This window comes from Talpa europaea (genome assembly GCF_964194135.1).
Source record: "Talpa europaea genome assembly, chromosome: 12".
Classification (NCBI taxonomy): domain Eukaryota; kingdom Metazoa; phylum Chordata; class Mammalia; order Eulipotyphla; family Talpidae; genus Talpa; species Talpa europaea.
In genome coordinates this window covers 52472546-52494258 of record NC_140079.1, presented here as the reverse complement: position 1 = coordinate 52494258, position 21713 = coordinate 52472546, and positions in this window count along the sequence as shown.

The window sequence follows — 21713 nt, the reverse complement described above, 5'->3', positions numbered from 1 at the left end:
TTTTATAAAATCAGTTCTGAGTTATGACTTTCAATTTTATTTATCTTCTACATATCAGTAAAATCACATAGTATTTTTCTTTCTCTAACTTATCCCTTCGTTATAAGCAGATTGTATATTTGTTTTCTATTTCATTTTTTTCCTGACATTTTTTTCCTCCCTTTTGTGACCTTAAAGCTTATTTTATTATTATTTTTCCAATTGTTAGCATTAGTGGTTCAATGACAAATGAAAATTGTCTATAACCCATTTTAAAAATTTACAGATCTATTTGTATAATCTGGAACAAGACAAAAATAAACATTTTTATCACTTCTATTCAACATTGTACTGGAAATCACAATAAGTATAAAATGAAAGGTGCAAGGATTTGAAAGGGAAAGATAAATTTGTTATTATTCACAGATATTATTGTTGTTCATGGAGAAATTCTAAAAGAATTAGTGGAAAAGGCATGAGAATTACTAAGAGAATATGGTAAGACAACTAGATACAAATATATATATATAATTTAATTTAGCTTTTATGTAGCAGGAACCAATTATTACAAAATTGAATGTTAAAAATATAAGTTTTAATAGCATTCAAACATTTAATTGGCAAAAGAATTCTAGAATACATAAAACTGCTCCTACACATTAGTTGGAACAAAGTAGACAATACACAGCAAAGTATGTAAAAGAGCAGAATAAGCATTTAGCTAAAGAGAAAATTTAAGTGGCTAGCAAGCATATGAAAACATGCTTACTCCTTTTTACGACAATCATCATTTTTCAATAGCAATCACATTTTAAAACTATAGTGAGATACCACTGCATAATCTCCAGATTGGTAAAAATTTTCAAGAAGTACTAATAACTATATACAAATGAAAATAAACTGCGTAATTGGAGCTACATAAAAAATTATGGATGAATTTTAGAAACAAATTTGAGAGAAAGAAGAAAGTCTTAAAAGAAAGTCATGCACCTTCGTAATATTTACATGAAATTCCAACAGAGTAAAACTAAACTCTATTTTGCACATATATATACAACTGATAAATCAAAATTATACATTTTGGATAAGGATTATGTCTAAAATAGAGAAAGGAATTATGATCAGGATAAAATAGATACATTTCCAGGAGTTGCTGATTATGGTTTTTAATTTAAGTGGTACATAGGTATTTGCTTTAACTTTTTAATTAAATTATATGGTAATGTTTGCATTTTTCCATTTGTGGTAAACTTCATATTTTCCAAATCGATTTAAAGAAGATATTATACAATTAGGCTTTGGTAAGTATATAAAGTTTTAAGTATAACCACTAAATGAATGGAAATAAAGTGCAAAAGTGTCAAATTAATTGAAATGCAAAAAATTGTCCTGGAAATAAAACCAAAGAAAGCAAACTTAATCAATTAAAAAATGATGTTTAAGAAAATAAACAGAGGAAAACAGAAGAATAATTTTTTTTTCTTAATATAGCAGTATCTCTTATTTAGACATATTTTATTTATTCAGAGAAACCTCCATACTGTTTTTTGTTTGTTTTTTTTTTTACCTTAGGTGCTAGACCAGTCTACATGCCCACAAAAATGTAAGACGTCCCTTTTCCTCCACATTCTTTTTTTTTTTAAGATTTATTTTATTTATACAAGAACCGGGGTACAGGCCAGATGCGGGAGAGGGTGAAAGGATTCACCAGAGACAGAGTGGGGAGCAAAACAGGCAAACTGAAATACACTGCTGAGGGGAGTAGCGGGCGAGACAGGAGAGGTCTGCTTGCCATGTGGGTTGTTCCGAGGCCGGTGGGGATCGAACTGGCACCTCAGAGGCTGTGGACAGCTTCACAGCATGGCACTGAACCACTGGCACCACCAGGGAGGCCCTCCTCCACATTTTTGCCAGCACTTGTGTCTGATCTTTTCAATATGGGCCATTCTTACAGGTGTAAGGTGGTATCTCATTGTGGTTTTAATTTGCATTAACCTAATGATAAGTGATGATCAGCATCTTTTTCATGTTCTTATTGGCAATCTATGTATCTTCTTTGGAAAAGTGTCAATTTAGGTCTTCTACCCAGTTTTTGATTGGGTTACTTATTTTATTTTCCTTGAGTTGTGTAAGTTCCTTGTAGATCTTGGGTATCAGCCCTTTATCAAATGCATGATGTGCAAATATTTTCTCCCATTCAGCAGGATATCTTTTTGTTTTATTGATAGTTTCTTTCAGTGTACAAAGCCTATAGTTTGGTGTAATTGCATTTGTTTACTTTTTTTTAAGATTTATTTATTTATTTATACAAGCACTGGGTACAGTCAGAAGTGCAGGAGGGTGAGAGAATTCACCAGAGCCAGAGCGGGGAACAGAGCAGGCAGACTGATGAAATACACTGCTGAGGGGAGCAGCAGGCGCAGCAGGAGAGGTCTGCACGCCATTTGGGACCCTCTCTGGTGGCTGAGGATCAACCGGCGCTGCAGAGGCTGCGGGCAGCTTCACAACCCAGCGCTCAAATGCTGCGCCACCAGGGGAGGCCCTGCATTTGTTTATGCTAACCTTTGTTTCTCTTGACATCGAAGATGTATCCCCAAAGACATCTCAGAAGACAATTTAGTGGAATGTCCTGCCTATTATTTTTTAACGTATTTTATAGTTTTGGGTCATGGATATGTCTTAATTAAATGTCTTCAATACATTTTCAGTTAATTTTTGTGTAAGATGTGAGGTGATGATCTAGTTTAATTCTCTTGCATGTGGTTCTCTAGTTTTCCTGACACCATTTGTTGAACACACTCTTCTTCCTTCCAGGTATATTCTTGGTTTTTTTGGTTGCAGATTAACTGAACATAGATGTGTGGGGTTTTTTATGGGCTTTCAATTATATTCCATTGACCTGTGTGTCTGTTTTAGTTCCAGTGCTATACTATTTTGATTACTATAACTTTGTAGTATAGCTTGAACTCTGGAAGTATGATGCCACCATTCTTCCTCTTTTTTGTCAGGATTTATTTGGCTGTTTGGGGTCTTTTGTGGTTCTGTATGAGTTTCATTATTGTTTGTTCTATTTCTTTGAAGAATGCCATGGAAACTAAAAAAGATTGCATTGAATCTGTATATTGCTTTGGGTAGGATGACCATTTTGACAATGTTAATTCCTCCAACCCTTGAGCAGAGGCTATCTTTCTATTTCTTTGTGTCTTCTGTTTCTTTTAACAATGTCTTATAGCTTTTTCTTTTATAGGCCCTTCATCTCTTTTGTTAAGTTTACTCCTATGTTTACACATTTGTAAGTTTATTCCTTTGTTATGATCCTCTATATTTCTGAGTGCCCTGTTGTAATTTCTCCTCTTTTTCTTTCTGATTCTATTTGTTAGAGCCACCCCCCACCCCCGTTTTTTTTTCTTAATGAGTCTAACTAAAGGTTTGTGAATTTGTTCATTTTTTTCCCCAAAGAACTAGCTTTTGGTTTTATTGATACTTTGAACTGTCCTTTTTTCACTGTTTCATTTATATCTGCTGTAATTTTTATTAGGTATTTAAAGTACTTAATTATCCTTTTTTTTTTTTAAAGATTTATTTATTCAAGAACCTGGTTATAGGCCAGATGCGCGGGAGGGTGAGAGGATTACCAGGGACAGAGTGGGGAACAGAACAGGCAGACTATGAAATACACTGCTGAGGGGAGCAGCGGGTACAACAGGAAGGGTCTGCAGCGCCATGTGGGACCCTCGCCCAAAGGCCAGGATGGAACTGGCACTGCAGTGGCTGTGGACGGCTTCACATCATGCGCTCAACTGCCTGTGCCACCAGGGGCAGCCCACTTAATTCTCCTTATTAATTTTTATTGCAATTGTGAATATGATTGTTGACTTGATTTCTTTCTCTACTAACTCATTGTTTGCATGTAGAAATGCAAAAGTGGCACTTAAGAAATGCTAATAAGGGCCTCCCTGGTGGTGCAGCAGTTGAACCCTGGACTGCGAAGCTGCCCACAGCCTCTGCAGCGCCATTTTGATCCCCAGCCACCAGAGAGGGTCCCACATGGCGCTCAGACCTCTACTGTCTCGCCCGCTGCTCCCCTTAGCAGTGTACTTCGTCTGTCTGCCTGTTTTGCTCCCTGCTCTGGCTCTGGTGAATTCTCTCACCCTCCTGCGCTTCTGACTGTACCCCAATGCTTGTATAAATAAATAAATAAATAAATCTTCAAAAAAAATGCTAACAAGAGATTACTCAGGATTGATTGTCTCAGATGCTCTGATGTGAGGACAGTCCATATTTAGAGCTTCTTTCCTTTGCTCTTCAACCTTGGGAACTGAACAACTTAGCAATTGTTTTCATATTGCATCCAGAGACAGAGACAGAGTGGGGAACTATATTTATTTCTGTGCTTTGCATGGTGCTTTGCATATCGCAAAAGGAAAAGGGACCTTTGTCTTTGCATGGTGCTTTGCATATTGCAAATAAAATTTTGTTGATAACAATCTAATATCTGATGCCCATTTCATATGGTAAATCTGGTCATTTGTCTAGAATAAAAGGCTTTGTCTTTATTTATTTTTCTTTTTTAACTGAATGATTGTATTGTTCTTTTTGTTGGTTGTTGATGTTTTTCTTTTCTTTTTTTTTAAATAATAAATTTTATTTTTATATTCCCCATACAATTGCAATCCCCTCATTCTGACCCCAATCGCTCCCCTCCCACCCCTCACCCCCCAAAAAGTGACTCTGGTTCATAGTTTTTTGTTGATTTTGATTTTTGCTTTCTTATAGTTATTCATTTTTCTGGTCCCTTATTTAAGTTTTCTAGATTCCTGCTATGAGTGAGACCATCCGGTATTTTTCTTTTTCTTTTTGGCTTATTTCGCTGAGGATGATCCCTTCCAGCGCCATCCATGTTGCTGCAAATTGCATGTGTTTATCTTTTTTGAATGCTGAGTAATATTCCATGGTATATATGTACCACATCTTCTTAATCCAGTCATCTATTTTTGGGCATTTGGGCTGTTTCCAAAGCTTAGCTATTGTAAATAGTGCTGCTATAAACATAGGGGTGCAGGTGTTCTTTGGAATTGATGTTTCTGTGTCCTTTGGGTAAATACCTAGGAGTGGAATTGCTGGATCATATGGAAGCTCTATGTTTAGTAGGTCCAGAAATCTCCACACAGCTCTCCATAGTGGTTGGACCAGTTTGCACTCCCACCAACAGTGCAGAAGAGTTCCTTTTTCTCCACACCCTCGCCAACACTTGTTGCTAGTTTTTTTAATATGTGCCATTCTCACTGGTGTAAGATGGTATCTCATGGTAGTTTTGATTTGCATTTCCCTGATGACAAGTGATGTTGAACATTCTTTCATATGCCTGTTGGCCATTTGCATTTCCTCTTCAGAGAAGTTTCTTTTTAGCTCTTCTGCCCATTTTGTGACTGGGTTATTTTCTTTGTTGTTGTTGAGTCTCATCAGCTCTTTGCAGATTTTTGTGATCAGTCCTTTATCATTAGTGTTGTGTGCAAAAATGTTCTCCCAGTTGGTGGGGTTTCTCTTTGTTTTTGTTATTGTCTCTTTTGCTGTGCAGAAGCTCTTTAATTTGATGTAGTCCCAGCTGTTGATCTTTGCCTTCACTATCACTGCTTTGGGTGATGTGTCTGTAAAGATGTCTTTGATGTGCAAATCACGTAGTGTTCTGCCTATATTTCCTTCTATATATTTTATGGTTTCAGGTCTTATGTCTAGTTCTTTAATCCATTTTGAGTTGATTTTTGTGTATGGTGTGAGGTAGTGGTCAAGCTTCATTCTTTAAGGCTTTGTCTTTAAGTACTTACATTCCAAACATATCACGCTATATTTTATTCACTCCATACTCATTCATTGTCTTCTCAAAGTAGCTCTTAGAAATAAATCTTTCTCATGAGTAGAAGATTTCCAAGAAGTAAAGTGAACACAGAGAAAAGATTCCAAGTAAAGTATGTTCAAAAAACACCCACACATCAACAACAGCTTATTACTTCCTCAGATACATATAATCATGGTCTCCTCAAAGCAAAACAAACAAAAATCCCAGATTAACTTTCCTTAAAATAATATGTTTTAGAAGTCCCAAGACATGTACTAATCCTTTTTTCCCATAAGTAGATCTGTTTTAAAGTCTGATACATTCCATGTTATCTGTCATAGTAAACATAGATGAAATAGAACCACTATACACTGAGACAAAAGTCTATTATTTCTGTCTTAATGTAAGCAAAAGAATATTTAGTAAGAAAAAAGTATACATGATTACCATAGGTAATAGGATATTGTAAATAACTTCTTAAAATATAAAAAGAATAATTCAATTAAAGAAAACATGAAAACAGGGCCTCGATGGTGGCACAGACAGTTGAGCGCAGTGCTGTGGAGCTGTCTGCAGCCTCTGCAGCTTGGATTCGATCCTGGCCAGCCAGTGAGATACCCACATGGCACGGCAGACCTCTCCTGTCTCACCCGCTGCTCCCCTCAGCAGTGTATTTCAGTCAGTCTGCCTATTCTGTTCCCCACTCTGTCTCTTGAATCCTCACCTTCCCACACATCTGGCCAATACCCTGGTTCTTGTATGCATGAATAAATAAATCTTAAAAAAAGAGAAAACATTAAAACAAAAAAGAAGTAGGAACATAAATGTTTCTTGAGCCAGAGCTATATGCTATTCTGATTCAATAAACAATACTTTAAAAAACCCTAAAGCAACAATGACACATCAAAAAAACTCAAATAAACTCAATAAATTTTCAAGAACATTGAAACATTAAGCTCATATACCTCATGTTGTTGATCTCACCTGATGTGGAGACTATACTACCCCCCCCAAAAAAATAATTTCTATTCCTGAAATTACAGTTAGCAACATTTAGTAGCTAGAAAGTGAATAATGACTAAGCTGGAAGAATTCTGTTTCTTCAGCCTCTACATGAAAGTTCCGTGCAACGATGGGACTGCTGAAGAGTTCAAACCAGGATATTTAGCCTGTGCTATTAATAGATATTTCTATTTTGTAGAATCAACAAATGGTATTAATTATTCATTCATTGGGGAAATTTCAGGAATTAAGGTCACTATTATTGTGAATTCCCAATAAAAGAGCATATGTTCCCAACAGACAGGGATTCTGCCAAGGTTTCCAGAAAAATTAAAAGCACATGTTTACACCATCTCCTCTGTAAAAGCTATTCATTCCCTCCGTTCATACTCAGCTGTGCCCTGGTCATGAGCATAGGTTAGTATTTGCAGGATTTACCCTGGGGCATTTTCTTCCACTATGGGCCTCAATCAAACCTGGAAGCTTTTAAATTCACCTGGTAAATGGTAAAGCAGGAAACACAAAGTGGCTATATGTTTCTTTGAAAGCATGCCAAATGTTTGGCCTCTCTTAGTGGAACAGAGCCAAAAGCAGAGAAAGATGTTACTCCCTTTGGTGGGGATATCTAACATCCCCCACATGCACTTTTAATGCTACAGCAGAATTGATATCAAGTTGTGTGGTTTTCTCTTCTTTCATGGGGATTTGACAATGCAAACAATTAGGTTAGGAAATTGGCTAAGGGATTTGATCATGGACTTTTCCTTTTGTGGTTTAAGTAAGACCTCCACTTCCTAGATCTAGAGCATTTTTTGTTTGTTTTATATTATGTGATTGTTCCACTTCAAGTCTTTTCCTAGGGAACTCATTCATAATCAAGCAGGCACAGCCAAGTAGCTCCTCTAGATGGTTGGTCTGATGGTCATTCCAGTCGCACTGACTATTATGGTCTTGTCTCTGCCACCACCACGGTCCTATTCCTTTCTAATGCAGCATCTCAGATCAGCAGTTCTGTTATAAAGAGAACAACTGCTTTGAACAGACTTTTTAAAGCTACTCCTGCTTGTTTCAATATATGTTTTAGGTGATTGTAGAAAAGACTATCATTTAGACTTCCAAGTTACGGTTATTTCAACAATTTCTAAAATAAATTTCTAAAATTCTAACTTCCAACTTTCTTTAACAATTGAGTGTATTTTTAACCATGCATTTGTGTATATGTGTTAACCAAGACCAAAAAATTGTTAGAATCAACGAAGCTAGCCTATTTCCTATAGAACCTCTAGTTCAGGGATCACACTGATAATTTCAGAGAAACTAAAATCATGCTGTTATCTCCTTAGTCAAGCACCTGAAAATCCAATCCCACACATATTCCCACTCTAGGGTTAATGTACATCAGCAAGTTCCTGCCTGCCACCCCTTTTTGTGTGTAAAATGTTATTTTCCAAGACAGAGTTTGGGTTCTGGGGAATGTCAGGGTAAAATTCTAATTAATTATATGGGTAAACATATATGAGGCATGAGAAATACTGTTGAATACTTTCTTATTGTGAAATCACTCAGCTGAAGATATAGTGGCATCTACAAGCATGAAAGGAGACATGAAAGCTTCATTTTTCAGACATCAGAGAGGAGTCACATTTACTACAGGAAGGATTAGGAGGAGTTTGGAGGCTCAGATCAGTGTGATGACTCTGGTCCATTTTCTCTTAATGGACACCCTAACTGTCATGTAAGAAATCGAGATTCTTATGAAATGCATCCACTGGCCAAAGGCAGATAGGGTCCCAAGGAGTGGACCATATACTATGAGGAGCAACTATAGGCCAGAAAGGAAAAGATGTCCAGACTATGTCCAAGAAGGAAGAAACTAAGAAATAAATCTCCTCCTCTGTGTACAGGTCAGTGGCCTAATCATCAAAGCACAATCCAAAAAAAACTCAAGCCCTTATCTCAGTAAAAATGGCAGGGGAAAAAAAAACAACATCTGAGAAATTTAACCAGTCATCAAATTATCACTAAGTGAAAATTAAGGTAATATTTAAGTTTAACTATATGAAATTGCTATTTGACCACTCTTAATCTTTAAAAAACAATACTTTCTTATGCCATTTAATATGTGTTAGGAGTCGTAATGAAACCAATGTACCATCAGCAAACAGGTAAACTCTGTCCTACAAGTTATTATAGTGTCATCATAAATACAAGGAAATTGGAAATTGCTAATTGTGAAAAGAAAGCAGAACAAAAAATTTTAATACTGACAATTCACCATTATAAAATCAGGGTCTCGTGGTATATATACACAAGGGAATATTATTCAGCAATCAAAAAAGATAAACTCATGCCATTCATAGCAATGTGGATGGAGCTAGAAGGAATTATGCTCAGTGAAATAAGCCAGAAGGAAAAAGAAAAATATCGGATGGTTTCACTTGTAGCAGGAATATAGGGGAACCAAATAAGATATCAGTGTAAAAAAATAATAACAGTACAAAACACAACAAAGCAAAAATGGACATTATAAATCAGAGACATCCTGAAGGGGAGAAGGAGGGTTGGGAACAGAGGGAGGGAGGAAGGAGCACAAGGGACTGAGGTGATGGTGCACGGGTGCATTGGGGAAGGAAATTCCATGGGGACTGCACCTGAGGGGGTGGGGGGAATCAATTATTGCATAAAAATGAACAATTATGTAAAAAATAAAATCAGGGTCTTGAGCTCAGGTAAAACAGAAAGGAAAAATGGCACAGAGGCAAAGTGCATCAAATACATTCATACAATAGAAAGAACTCTCCTTTTTCTTGCAAATAGGAAAAGCAGGTTAACTAAGCAAGGACAAGATTCTTTGTGGGCAAGAGTTAGGGATAGGGAGAAAAAAATTACTTATGCAAGTATATGTTATATAGGCACAGGGGTGTGTTTTTGTTTGTGAGGGTGTAGGTGAATTTGTTCTTGTGTGTAGATGTATATTGTGTGTACATGTGTATGGGAGTACCTATACATTCCTGTGTGTGTGTGTGTAAGTGTGCATGTAGGTATAGGTGTGTGTGATACAAAATTTTCCCATCATGATGTTACAAATCTTACAATAAAGAGAAAATCTAAGCCTTATAATCTTATAACTATAGACCTAGGTGCTTTCCTAACTACCTATATGTGAAGTCATTCTTTCCAGTCAGGATATGCACAGGATTAGAAAGAGACTTATACCTCATTACCTCATTGCTGTAGGTCTCCGTGCCTTTTACGGTCTCTCATGGACAGATGAGGTAATTGCAGAGCTGAGTTTCTGGCTTAGGTGAAAATAGACTAACACCTGAAACAAATCTTTCTTCCCTTCTCCTTGTCATTTCTTCAATCCCTCTTTCCATCCCTCCTTTCCTGAGGCATGGGAGTAGGGAAAACCACTCTTACAGACGCTGGCATCCTGAAAGGGAGTTGTTTTTGCTCCAGTTAACACATGATTTTTGCATTTTCTCCCCTGGTCTGTGACTTCTCCTTCCTAACACTGGTCCCTTGTTCCTCAGACGACACAGAACCTCATGAGATTCAATAGGTTAATTGTGTTACCAGTTATTTTAATGCTTTGGCACACAGCTTTCCATTTTTTTCTCAATTGTATATATTCTTCTTAAATAAAGATTAATTTGTAATTTTCAAATGAAGCAAGTAAAGAATAATTAGTTCTACAAGGTTACAATAATTAATTCTATAATTTAAGGAATCCCTAAGAACTGCATTGTGTACATCTCCAGCACTTGTTTTCTCACCTTATTTCTTTACGAAGACTGTTTTTTAAAAAAATATTTATTTATTTATTTATACAGGCCAGATGTGTGTGTGGGGGGGAGTGAGAGGACCCACCAGAGACAGAGTGGGGAACAGAACGGGCAGACTGACTGAAATACACTGCTGAGGGGAGCAGTGAGAGAGACAGGAGAGGTCTGCCTCGCCATGTGAGCATCTCTGCAGCCAGAGGGGATTGAACTAGCACTGCAGAGGCTGAGGACAGCTTCACAGTGCTGCGCTCAACTGGCTGAGCCACTAGGGAGGCCCAAAAAGACCTTTTAAGCTTTGTAAATATCGTTCACATGACAAAGATTAGGTTCAGGAAAGTAGAGAATGTCCAAAGTCCAAGAAAAGATCCTTGATATGGGTGATTCTACAATATTCTGGAAGGAGTACAAAGGAAAATGCTTAATACTAGTATTGGATAGCAATGTCCAGATTGTGAGTCTGATTACTGTCTTTATCAATTCACACTGACTATTAGGAGATGTTTTACAAAAATGAACTTGAATTAATTCAAGTAAAATATATTCCAAAAAAGCAAATTTTTATTTAATCCAGCAAATATTTATCACCTTCTATATGCCAACCACTGTGTGGGAAAAAGAAAAAGAGTATGAGACAGTAAAACGTTAAGACATTCAAAATGTTTTCTGGTAAGTGGAAATTCCAATGTTGGTAGCAGCCCCTGTGAGGCCTTGGGTCACAGAGTCTCAACAAAGTTAGACATTCCAACCTACTTAACTCACAGTTTTTGAGACTGCTTTAAAAATACCTATGCTAGGAACACAAATATGCCTATGAAAGTAAGGCCTAAGTAAGTAAGGGAAAGTACTACAAAAGTAAGAAGGGAAATAGCCATCAAAGAAACCTTGAGAACTCCTGTTTATGTTCTGCAAATGTTGGGAAAAAAACTACCTGGAGTTCAGGGAGGATAGAAATAAGTATACTTTGAACCAAGTTGCCTCAACACAGTCTTTCCTACCTCTAACCTTCTCCCATAGCTCCTCTTCTGAGTCACTATGGGTCTGAATTCTGGATCACTCAGTCAAGACTGCTTTCTCTGATACCAGCCTTCTTTGGCATAACTAGATGAGCAGCACTTGGTTTCATAACATGAGGAGCTGCTTAGTAGAGCCTTTCCATTCTGATTCCACAGGTTCCCATCATAGCACATGATTCTATTTGAACTGACATTGGCATTGGAGGTAAAGTAATAGAGTGGCCTGTTGCCTAATCAGAAAATATTGCTCTCCTTGAATAAATAGAACAAAGAAAGATATGACTTTCATTCTTGAGGGCCTTACAAATATATTTATACATGTCTATATATGCATTCTCTAATATATATGTATAACATATATATGTCAAAAATAAGAGGGTAAAAGAATGATCAAAATTGTAAGAAATTAGTATGAGAAGACTTCCTGAAGGAAGGGAAGGGTGTTCAAGATAAAGGAAATAAGAAGGCATTGAAACTGAATTCATTACGCTTTAGATAATCTTTTTAATTTTTTTTTAATTTTGCATACAAGAACTGGGGTATAGGCCACAGAGGCAGGAGGTGAGAGGATTCACCAGAGACAGAGTGGGGAGCAGAACAGGCGGATCTATAGAAATACACTGCTGAGGGGAGCAGCGGGCGAGACAGGAGAGGTCTGCTGTGCCATGTGGGTAGCTCCCTGGCTGGGGATTGAACTCAGGGGGTTGTAGTGATAGCACTGAAACTTAACCTCTAAACCACTAAGTAGGCCCGAGATAGTCTTTTATTTTCAGTGATATCACTTTTAGTTGTAGTGACATCAGTTTACAACTCTGTATATGACTTAGGGGTATAAGTTCACACCTCTGCAGATGTGTGTTACCACACCACACCCACTGTAGACCATTAGCACCTTCTCCCCATTCTGTTCTCATCTTCATCCTCCACCTGGGTAGCCTCAGCTCTGCAGGCAGATTGCTAGGGCTTGTTTTGGGTTAGCTTTGTCTGTTTCTTATACTCTGTTTCCTTATACTCCACATTAGAGTGAAATCTTAGTTCTTACATTCCTAACAAGCATATGGCAGTTCTAGAATAAAATAAAGTCCAGAAACAGATATTGATTTATTTACAGACCTCAGTGGAGAAGGGAGATAGGAATACTTACAGGTATAAAATAGCATTTTGATTCTGAGTAGTATTCTATATTCAAAGTGATATTGATATTGGCAATATCTAAAGTTAATCTCATAAATGTCTCTGAAACTTAAAGCATTGACACAACCTTAATTTGGGAAGAATGCTTAACTTGGGAGTTTGCCTTTTGAGTAGTATTTTACTGCTCTCTTTTTTAAATTTTTATTAATTTTTAAAATTTTCTTATGTCATCTTTCATTTTTGTACAATATTTGATTTCTTCCCTCAGGTATCATCCCCATAGTTCTCCCACCACCATAGCACCCATGACCCAGCACCACAGTCCCTTGTATTCTTCCCTCCCCTGTCTCGACCCACCCCGTGCCCTGCTGCACGCCTCAGATCTATAGTTTGGCTGCAAGTTTTGTCTTTTTCCTGAACCTTTTTTCCGTTTCCCTATAGTCCCCCTATAAATGAGACCATCCAATTTTTTTTTTCCCTTTTCACTTATTTTGTTTAGCATAATCCCATCCAGCTCAACCCATGTTGCTGGAAATGGCATGAATTTGTTTTTTTTTTTCTTTTTTAAAGATTTATTTATTTATTTATATAAGCATTGGGTATAGTCAGAATCACAGGAGGGTGAGAGAATACATCAGAGCCAGAGCAGGGAACAGAACAGGCAGACTGCTGAGGGGAGCAGCGGGCGCGTCAGGAGAGGTCTGCACACCATGTGGGACCCTTGCCGGCGGCCGGGTATCGAACCAGTGCTGCAGAGGCTGCAGGCAGCTTCGCAGCCCAGCGCTCAACCGCTGTGCCACCAGGGGAGGCCCGGCATGAATTTATTTTTTATGATCACAGAGGAGTATTCCATTGTGTATATACACCACATCTTCTTGATTCATTTATCTGTTTGGGGGCGTTTAGGTTATTTCCATACCTTAGCTATTGTAAATAGTGCTGCAATAAACATAGGAGAGCAGATTTCCCTTCAAGTTAGTGTTTTTGGGTTCCTTGGGTAGATTCTTGGGAGTGGAATTACTGGATCATATGGTAGATTTATTTTTAGTGTTTTGAGGATCCTCCACACAGCTTTCCATAGTGGCTGGGCCAGTTCTCCCTTCTTTTTTTAATAGAAACTTACAACTCTAACAGGTATTTTTGCTATATATTTTAGAAAAATAGCTGTTTATGTCAGGAGCACAAATTTCACCTTATCATATGGATGAAAACTGCAATGCTTAGGACACTCCAAAGTCAGCAGGCCCAGACAGCCACTAGATAAGGAAATCTCTAGTACGGGAAAAGTGCAAAAATGAACTAGTCCCCAAATCAGAGGAGTTAGATGAATTTTTAAGATTTCTTTGAACTTGGATTCTAAGAGTCCATGGCTCTAGATAAAAACTTTCTGTAGGAAGAAGCTCCTCTATTCTTACAGCCTTCAGAAGAAGAAAAAAACCTCACTTCGTTCAAGCAATGAGCAACATCACTATGGTCTTTCCAGGAAGGGAATCAGGACATTGTGTAGCATTTCACAAAATTTGGCTGTGGAGGCATCGATATCATAGTCTCTGGAATACATATTAAGACATGACCCACGTCAGGCAGACTAAATAAAAATCTTTATGGGGGATTCCCAGAAATCTACATATTTAACAAGCTTTCCAAGTGACTGATGTAACATTATAATTTGTAAACCACTGGTCTGATCCGTAACATCCCTGCTGAGAAAGGCACACCAGTAAGGGCTATTTACAGTGATATAGTCATCTGTTTCTTAAGCTGTGAGTTAAGCTCGAAAGCATCTCAAATGCTCTTTAAATCTCCAACCACCTTTGAAGAGTAAACTCACAGCACATAAAATCTCCAGTGACCTTTTCCTCACAAAAGACAATTTTCTATCTTCATGGACATTACAATTACTAATACAAATCGTTCTCAAAATTCTTTGTCTCATCAAAGAACATTGAGCGAATAAGTCTTCTCTTATCAGCAGTATCCAGTCAGATTTAAAGCTACGAATATTTTAGCCCCATTTGCTTCTATTTGATATTAAAAAAGAACACAGTATTCACAGCACGTTAGCAGCCTAAACCACAGAGCACAAGATAAAACGTCCAAGATAGTTATCCTACATATCTCTATTGTAGTATAAAAATATTAACTCTTAGTTATATGACCAAACCATGACTACTTTATCATATGTTCAATGGTTTATTACAGCACAAGCAAAATGAAGGACTCCAAAATTTTCGCTGCCATTTTTTTCCACTACAATGTTTTAAGTACATATCAAGAATTTGATTATAACACATTGAAAATACAGAATTAATAGTAAAAATCTGGGTGAATCATGTTACTTAAAGGAAAGCTAGTCTGAATTGATAAAAAAGAATGATTATTAAGGCTTTTATAACATATTACATTCAATAATTTATAAGATATCAAACTTCAAATGTGAAATACCCATGAAAGAAAAAAAATAATTTGCAAATTCATTCAATAAATAGACCAGGTCCAAATTCTGTCCAAATCATCATAAAATTCAAATCAAAGAATTTTGAATTTATACTATTTATCTGTCTTCTGGATTTTGATAGTAGAATTACCATAGGCATGCCTGACTTGAATTATAATCTAAGAACATTTTTAATTAGGCTAAGAATTAAAAACACTTTTTTAGAAAATATATTTTCATTCTGAAAGTATTTCCTATAATACTCCTTAGAACATTAGAATATTATGTTGCCATTAATAACACATTTACAAAGAATGATAATAACATGAGGACATTGTAACATGGTAAACAAATATGGGATATAAAAAACTTCGATGTATGCACCTATAGCAAAATGTATGCATAGAAGGAATGCTGGAAGGAAATTCCTTAAAATATACACAGTGAGCTCATCTGTCTGGAGCACTGCAGATGGTCTGATTTCTAACTATAACAGTCACACATTTGAGATATATCTTCCTGTTAATTTATGTTCCTTATAAAGTAGTGCTTTATGGAGCCCCTAATTGAACATAATGTTCCATGTGTGTTTAAATCATTTATTACAATCTGGATACTCTTCAGACAACCAAACATATTCATACAACATATCTTTACTGAGCAAGAACTGAGCACTCACTTAGGCAAGCACTGGAGATACAAAGATAAAAGATACAGTTTCTGCCTTAAAAATACATAGTCCAGTAAAAAATAGGGGAAAGATAAACATGAAAAATGCATGCAAAATCTAATGAAGAGAATACAAGGTGGTGTAGGGGCACACAAGAGGGTAGTGTTTTTCTTAGATTTGCGTTCCATCAGTTGAGTCTCGCAGATGAGTAAGAATAGTTTTGATTTTGTGCCTTTCCAGTGTGCCATCGTGAGATGTCCTCATGGAGTTAGTTGTCCAGTAACCAGGGAGGCTTGAGAGTAGAAATCAAGAGATTATTCTGGGGTAGATATGACAATTTGAGAGCTACCAACAAAGAAGTGGTAGTTAAACCCATGAGAAAACCTGAAGTTGGTCACAGTGAGCAGGAAAAAGGATCCAGAAAGAGAAAAAGTATGAGGCCTATGAAAATGTTAGTTAAGGGATGCACAAAACAAGAGGGGCCCTCCAATGAAGGTGAAAAGAGATGGTAAGAGATGAAGAAAAAAAGAGAGTTGATGAGGTAACCCTGCAAGTCGTTTTAAGAAGGGCTGGTGGGGCCTCCCTGATGGCTCAAGGGGTTAAGTCTCAGCACTATGAAGCTATCTACAGTCACTGTAGCACGAGTTTGATCACCGGCCACGGAGGTGACCCACATGGTACAGCAGACCTCTCCTGTCTCACCCGCTGCTCCCCTCAGCAGTGTATTTCAGTAGATCTGCCTGTTCTGCTCCCCGCTCTTCCTCTGGTGAATCCTCTCACCCCCTGTACCTCTGGCCTACACCCCAGTTCTTGTATGCATAAATAAATAAATCTTTAAAAAAAAAAGAAGGAAAGGCTAGACAGTCCAGATGCCCAGTAAGATTAGATATGAAACAAGCTCATCGCCTTAGAAATGAGGTTGGGGGCCTCCCCTGGTGGCGCAGCAGTTGAGCGCCGGGCTGTGAAGCTGCCCGCAGCCTCTGCAGTGCTGGTTCGATCCCTTCCCACCTGCGAGGGTCCCACATGGCGCGCAGACCTCTCCTGCCACACCTGCTGCTCCCCTCAGCAGTGTATTTCTTCGTCAGTCTGCCTGTTCTGTTCCCCACTCTGGCTCTGGTGAATTCTCTCACCCTCTCGCGCTTCTGACTGTAGCCAGTGCTTGTATAAATAAATAAATAAATCTTTAAAAAAAAAAATGAGGTTCTTTGGGTTGCCATTTGCCAGGGCAGTGGCAGCAGGCATCCATTTAAATGTGTGTGTCCTTACTTGTTGGAGTGATACTTTATCAGTCCTGGGATCTCTGGAGTGCTAACTTCCACAGAGCAGGAAGGTTGAATCACTTATGATTCAAGTCAAATGCATATAATCATAATATGAATTTATTGGGAGGAATTTACTTTATAACGGCAAAAGCATACTAGTAGTTGGCAGGAAAGGGAGGAGGTAACAAACCTCCTGGTAAAGTTCAGGAAGCTGACATGCACAGAATGCAGGACCCGGGCCCAGTGCGAACTCCTGGAATCTGTCCATTTGCAAAGTCCATCTGTCCATCTGTTCATCTGTCCATATGCAAACATTTGTCCCCAGCGACTCTACCCACACTTTGGGGAAAGCTTCAGGATAACAGGCACGGAACATCTCAATTTGCCTTCAATCTGGTGCCTACATTTATACTCTTTTTCAGAGACATAGTATCAGGACCACCTGTTAATTTTGAAGATTTTATTTTTTTTATTTATCTATGCATACAAGAACTGGGGTCCAGGCCAGAAATGTGAGGGTTGAGAGAATTCACCAGAGTCAGAGTGGGGAGCAGAACTGGCAGACCTACTGAAATATACTACACTGCTAAGGTGGGCAGCGGGTAAGGCAGGAGAGGTCTGCTGCTTCATGTGGGTTATCTCCCTGGCTGGGGATCGCACTCATGCTGCAGTGGCTGGAGACAGCTTGACAGTGCTGAGATTTTAATGCCTGTGCCTCTAGGGAGGCTCCCACCTGTTAATTTTTATTTAGGAGGGTCCTATATACAGCCAAGTATTATCCTGTCCTTGCTTTTCCCTTGTCTGTTTCTAGTTTCTTCCTAAACAAGTAGTTGCTTTTTAATTGATAAGCTGTTCTATCTCAACTGCCCTACCTTTCCATCAGTTAGGATCATTACAATATCAATGCATATGCTAGGAGGAAAGGTAGGGGCTAAGGGCACTACATTTAAAAATTGTGAAAAAATAATTATTAACAGACAACTCACAAAGGAGAAATACAAGTGGAAAACAAATAGTCAATCTTTATGTGCATATTGTTGATCTTTATATACAACATATAAATTCCCAACATATAAATGCAAGTTATCAGTTTCGCTTACCAAATAAATAAAATGTTCTACAAAACAGCACTCCATGTAGTCTAAGCCACAGTGAGACAGCACCTGTATGGATAAAAATGTGATTTAATTCCACACTTTCCCTGTTAACCTGCTGGGTAGACCTTCTCTCCCCCTTTGTAGTCCCATTATATATGACCTATTAACACTTTGTTGTATTTATGCTCTTTGTGTGCTTACACTCCCTGTATTTGGCTTATAGGTTTTGGAGGATCTGAACCTATAAGACTTGTCTCTATTTCCAGCAGCCTCAAGCTTCCATCCTAGTGCTTGACTCATGTAAGTACACAGAAATGTTTTTAAATGAATTAATAAGGACCAGACTTCCTGTTTTGATATATCTTATCCTAGTTAAAATTGGCAAAATTCATCCCATGTTTGAATGTTGTAATTCAAAGAAATTAAGCGAAAAGAAATGATTTCCTTTGTGAAATTCCAATAGTGCCTATGTAATCAGACCTAAAGGTAGGAACATGTGTTATACTTATCATGCATCTCCACAAAAATTTGTGCTAGCTTAACCTCTTTCCATTCTGTTATTTTAATTCTCTCAAGGTATTTTCCTTTGTTCAAGTCTCCATTCTCACCTCATCGTTGTCTGAGTATAAAAAAACTATTGAAAGCCGCCTCGTCAATCTGAGACAGTCATCCTCTCCACGGTGCAGCCTGGCATATGACTAAACTTCTGTCTACAATTTTATTGAATTTGCTGAAAATGGAAAAAGTATAAATTCACTTGGTATTTGAAGTGGGAAAGTAAAACATGAGTGGGTTTTAAAGTGTATTTTTAATGTGCTTCATATTTCCTAAGCTGTAATTTTAATGAATCATCAGAAATTATTGTGTTGTATGTATCATTTGGGAAATCTTAGGGAAAACACAGTCACACTGGGCCCTCAGAAAAGCAGGTATAAGATGCTATGACATCTCTTTGGGGAGCATCACCTGGTGTAACAACAGATCAGCACCAGCCAGGAATAAACCAAACCAGTTCCTTCAGAGAACTTCGGCAATTTCTTAAAATCAGTTAATTTTTTTACATCATTGTAAGATAAACATGGTTTCACTTATATGTGGGATGTAGAGAAAATGAACAAAGGGTTAGGAAGAAGACCAGACTTGCAAGCTGACCATAAATCTGAGGCTTACACGGGGGGACCAGGAGAGAGAGATCAAACTGGGGAGGGATGAGCACAAAGGACTATGAGGATGGAACATGGGCGATTTTCTTTAAATGTGTCAAAATTGTATTATTATCTTTTTGCTTGGTTATGAAAAAACTGAGACGAAAACAATTTTCTAATTGTGCATTATTATCTTTTTTGTGCTAAATCAGTGATAAACAAGGACAGGTCACCCCCAGGGCACACTGGCAATGTTTGGAGACATTTTTGCATGTCTCAGCCCAAGGAGGGAGGGATGGAGGTTGCTACTAACATCTAGTGATGGGGCCAGAGATGCTTTTAAACACCCCACAGTTGAATAGAACAGCCCCCACAAGGGATTATCCAGTCCAAAACATCAAATGGTGTTAAGGTTGAAATATCCTGTAGTAAGTGATAGAATTCACTTGGTATTTGGCAACTTTCGGAGAAGCCTATCCATGTTTTAAAGTGATCCAACTGCCTTCAAAAGCTACCAACTCTTAGGGCCTCCCTGGTGGCGCAGGGGTTAAGATGCAGCTCTGTGAAGCTACCTGAAGCCACTGCAGTGCAAGTTCAATCTCCAGCCAGGGAGCTAACCCACATGGTGGCACAGCAGACCTTTCCTGTCGTGCCCGCTGCTCCCCTCAGCAGTGTATTTCAGTCAGTCTGTCTGTTCTGTTCCCCACTCTGTCTCTGGTGAATCCTCTCACCCCCCACACCTCTGGCCTGTGCCCCAGTTCTTGTATGCATTATTTTATGCATAAATAAATAAATAAATAAATCTTAAAAAAAAAAAAAAAACACCAACTCCTTCATGAGTTCTCAGAGAGCCCATAATAATCTCTCCTCAGGGTGGACTTTTCATAAATTAGGTTCCATGGCCCATCTCAGAGAAATTTTGAGAGATCAGATGTTCACATTCACACTGACACTGCTTCTCTTTTTGTAATGTTTCAGTTTATGAGAAAACTATTAGAAAGCTTTATATATCAAGAGATTCACTACTTGTGTTATTTTCTCTTTCCAAATTCTTTTTCTTTTTAACTTCTTCAGGATCTTATTGGCTGCAATACTGTTTTCATAGATAATCATATGTTTTGAAGTGGGAAAGCATAACTGAACATTCCACTGATTTTCCAGATGAAGTGTTTGGGTAATATTTCTAGCAACCCATAATGCACATTCATTGTTTAGCCATTCTAATAGAAATGAAAATAAGGAAAGAAAAGCTATGATTTTTGGCCTCTGATCAGTCATTTTTCTGATTTTGAGTTTGATGATTTGGCTTCTTATTTCTAATGCCAGGAATTCACACCCCTATAAGCCAGTAGTGGTAAGAGTGAGAGACAAAAAAAAAAGAAAAGAAAAACAGTTTAAAGTCAACATTTGGAGAGAATTCATTAGAAATACTCTCATGAAACAAGGGATTTTCTTAAAAAAAGAAAGATGCTTTAGTAAGTCACTGCCATATCAGTTAATTTTCTTTCTGATTCTTGAGGGTCATATAATAAGTTTGTTTTGTACAAACATAGAACCTATAAGTACACACAGAAGAGTTGGTCAAGGATTGAAATTGCTATACAGAAAGTGATATTAAGTCTTACAATAATTAATCTTATTTGACCTATCCACGGGGAGGAGGGAAACTAAGGTAGATGACCAGGTTGCTTGGCTGTACAATTCTGAAGGAAGGGTCACTGTGGAGCACTCTGCACTCTGCCTAAGACTGGAGGGTTAGGAAAGTTACTTGCAGAAGTGAGCTAGAAGATTTTAAGTTTTCATATTGAATGGAAACCTTCCTTCCCATTACATTCACACTGCTGTCATTCTGAAGCAACACAAACCATGTTCAAGCTATCTTTTCCACAGAAAATTCCTTCAGATACTTGAAGACAGCTGCTTCCAAGTCTTCTCTTTGAATTCATTTCAACCCATGAAATACCTACCCTAGCCATATAGGAAAAATTCAGAGACAGAATTTAGGACATCTGAGTAGACTCAATATAGGAAAGCATGTTGTCTTTTGAGATTTAAATGTATTTTGGCTTCAATGTTTTTGTGCCCTTTGGCTAGATCCCTCGGAGTGGAATTGCTGGGTCATATGGTAGCTCCATTTTTAGGAGACTGAGGCTGTACCCCTACATTTATTGCAACACTATTTACAATAGGTAAAACTGGAAACAACCCAAATGCCCAAAAATAGATGAGTAGATCAAGAAGATGTGGTATATATACACAATGGAATATTATTCAGCAATCAAAAAGATAAACCCATGTCATTTGTGGCTAGAAGGAATTATGTTCAGTGAAATAAACCAGAAGGAAAAAGAAA